This window comes from Sinocyclocheilus rhinocerous, unplaced genomic scaffold (assembly GCF_001515625.1).
Source record: "Sinocyclocheilus rhinocerous isolate Xijiao unplaced genomic scaffold, SAMN03320098_v1.1 scaffold231, whole genome shotgun sequence".
In the NCBI taxonomy this organism is placed as follows: Eukaryota; Metazoa; Chordata; class Actinopteri; order Cypriniformes; family Cyprinidae; genus Sinocyclocheilus; species Sinocyclocheilus rhinocerous.
In genome coordinates this window covers 1-3,376 of record NW_015640454.1, presented here as the reverse complement: position 1 = coordinate 3,376, position 3,376 = coordinate 1, and the positions used below count along the sequence as shown (strand labels likewise).

The window sequence follows — 3,376 nt, the reverse complement described above, 5'->3', positions numbered from 1 at the left end:
ACACACATACATATATATATATATATATATATATATATACACACACACACACATATGTATGTATGTATATAAAATGTTTTTAGAAAAAAAATTTAAATTTATAATAATAATAAAAAATAGAAAAAAAATAATTCTAGGCAGATATATCTGTGAGGAACATGCTAGATTTTAGTCATTATTTAAGTCTTTATTTAATTAAGTCATTACGTAAGTCTTTCCAAAAATATTTATCACAAAAAAAATTAAAAATCTTGTATTCATTCAAAAAAAAATATTTACACCTAAATTTAGATTTATGTATTTGAAGTGCATATGACATTTCCATCCATTTGGATTACCCAATTTGAACATAAAACAAGTAATGCTTCTACTCAAAATCATGGCATAGTTTATTTGACTATTTGATCTATTTCATTTTACTTAGATAATCATATTTTCAAAATGCATTTAATCAAATTGCTTAGAATCAGCATAAATCTGTTCACTGTAAATCAAATTTATTTAGTTAAAAAGTATGAACATGGTTCAAATACAGCTAGCTGTGGAACAAGCGATATTCAATTGCAATAATCAATGCAATATTGCGAGTTAAACTAATTGGAGTTTCTGATTAGTAATATGTAGGGCTGTGCGATATTGAAGAAAAATGCGATAACTCATTAAATAATGCAATACGATAATGCTTAAAGTGCCACATGCTCAGATGAAGCAGTTTTACTCAGCTGTTGCTGAGTCAGTTCTGTGAACTTCTATAACTATCTTGTGTCATATATAATGGGAGAAAGTTGTAGAAAGTCAACCATCACTGCAGCCCTCCACCAGTCGGGGCTTTATGGCAGAGTGGCCCGACGGAAGCCTCTCCTCAGTGCAAGACACATGAAAGCCCGCATGGAGTTTGCTAAAAAACACCTGAAGGACTCCAAGATGGTGAGAAATAAGATTCTCTGGTCTGATGAGACCAAGATAGAACTTTTTGGCCTTAATTCTAAGCGGTATGTGTGGAGAAAACCAGGCACCTGTCCAATACAGTCCCAACAGTGAAGCATGTTGGTGGCAGCATCATGCTGTGGGGGTGTTTTTCAGCTGCAGGGACAGGACGACTGGTTGCAATCGAGGGAAAGATGAATGCGGCCAAGTACAGGGATATCCTGGATGAAAACCTTCTCCAGAGTGCTCAGGACCTCAGACTGGGCCGAAGGTTTACCTTCCAACAAGAGAATGACCCTAAGCACACAGCTAAAATAATGAAGGAGTGGCTTCACAACAACTCTGTTACTGTTCTTGAATGGCCCAGCCAGAGCCCTGTCTTAAACCCAATTGAGCATCTCTGGAGAGACCTAAAAATGGCTGTCCACCAACGTTTACCATCCAACCTGACAGAACTGGAGAGGATGTGCAAGGAGGAATGGCAGAGGATCCCCAAATCCAGGTGTGAAAAACTTGTTGCATCTTTCCCAAAAAGACTCATGGCTGTATTAGATCAAAAGGGTGCTTCTACTAAATACTGAGCAAATACTTAGGACACTTAGGACCATGTGATATTTCAGTTTTTCTTTTTTAATAAATCTGCAAAAATGTCAACATTTTCTGTCATTTCTGTCAATATGGGGTGCTGTGGATATTCGATATGCGATACGATAATGGTTAAAGTGCCACATGCTCAGATGAATCAGTTTTACTCAGCTGTTGCTGAGTCAGTTCTGTGAACTTCTATAACTATCTTGTGTCATATATATATGGTTATTTGTATGCATGTATGTACCAAGAGTTCCTGTAAAACCACAACAAATTCCTTGTTTGCGCACACTTAAGTGGTGAATAAAGCTCATTCTGATTCTGATTCTAATAAGAAAGCACCCCTACAACAACTTCTGAAAGTGAACGGTAGTGTTTTACTCTAGCATTACATAATGTCATTTTAACATGAGTTTAGGAACTGAATAATAAAAAGGAAAAATAAAACACTGCTTAGTATTTCCTCTTTGAATTCAATATGCACTGATTCTTATTTAAGCTACAAAAGTTATTTAGGTAAGAGCAGTAAGTGAGTTTCTCTTTGTCTTTTGTTCATGGCCCCAAATATTGCAAGCCGTAGCGATATGCATATTGCGATATGTACATTTGCAATATTTCGATAATTTCGATATATTGCACAGCCCTAGTAATATGTAAACCTGGTTATTATTTATTTATAACACATTAAGTTTATACTGTTACAAAAAAAAATCTTACCTGTTTCATTTATGTACGACTGACAAATATTCATGACATTAAGTTTATTAGTCTGTTTGATGTGTTAAAACTGTGTCTACAAATATTTTTATGCAATTCAAATGCATAAATCTTAAATTTAGGCCTAAATGGTTATTTTTTGTTTTTATTATTTGTTTGTTTGAGTGTGGCTTCAGAATCATGTACACATCTTTTGGACTATTTTATGATTATATTTTGTCTTTCATCATTTCCCATGAAGTCTGCTATATTTCTCTTTTTGTGTTCCACAGAAGAACGTCAGTCATACCAGTCTGGAAGGACATGAGGGTGAGTAAATGCTGACAGCATTTCCATTTTGGGTGAACTATCTCTTTAAGGCTGGCTAATGGCTGTGGGTGGGGGTTATGATTTGGTGATCTGAACCATCAGATTAAATCAGACCAGAAAAGAGGTCTGGTAGACGTAGCATTCATGCTTCCACTTCTGACACACTGGCATTGTAATGCTTACAGGGTTTAATCGGTTTGTGATGTGTGTTTGAAAAAGTTGTTTGATCTACATTATTCTTGTGTGAGTAAGTGTGTGTTAGAGAACGAAAGAGCCTGATTCTGAGTGTAATAGTGCAAATAAGTGGAGGAAAAGGCTCTGCACAGTGTTTCCTGTGAATCAGGAAGCAGGAAGTGTGTGGAAGAGGAAGATTGTGCTTTGGGTCACAGTGAACAATGCGAGTAAGAGCTTAAAGGAAAGAGGCCTGCGTCAGTGTGAGAGCAGGGCGGGAGTGAGAGCTGAAGAGAACGAGAGAAGGCAAAATGATCTCTCATGGCTTTACTGTTCAGTGTGATCATGCCACAGATACTGCTCATTTAACATGTTCATTTACTGTTAATTATAAAAGCAACATGTTTTTTTTTTTTTCAGAGAATGCCACTTTATTGTCTTCTGCCATTAATTTGATTGATTAATCAGTGTATCACAAACGAAATATAATTATTTATTCCAAAAGAGGAAGAAGGGCAGGGCAAGACATAGAGTAAATATTATTGTTACGGACAATCAACTTCTCATTTCCATAATCCTGTGTGAAAATCTGTTTTTATTTGTGCTTTGACTGAGACATTCTATCTATCTATCTATCTATCTATCTATCTGTTTCTATCTATCT

At 35.7% G+C, this 3,376-nt stretch overlaps 1 protein-coding gene across 1 annotated transcript in view; it reads right to left on the bottom strand.

Moving 5' to 3' along the window:
* egfl7 (EGF-like-domain, multiple 7) overlaps nucleotides 1-3,375 on the bottom strand; it is a 19,800-nt gene extending 16,425 nt beyond the window's left edge. The window contains exon 1 of the mRNA XM_016568997.1: nucleotides 3,345-3,375. The gene's annotated coding sequence lies outside the window, so the exon portion shown is untranslated. The remainder of the gene's footprint in view (nucleotides 1-3,344) is intronic.
* Nucleotide 3,376: the final 1 nt, after the last annotated feature.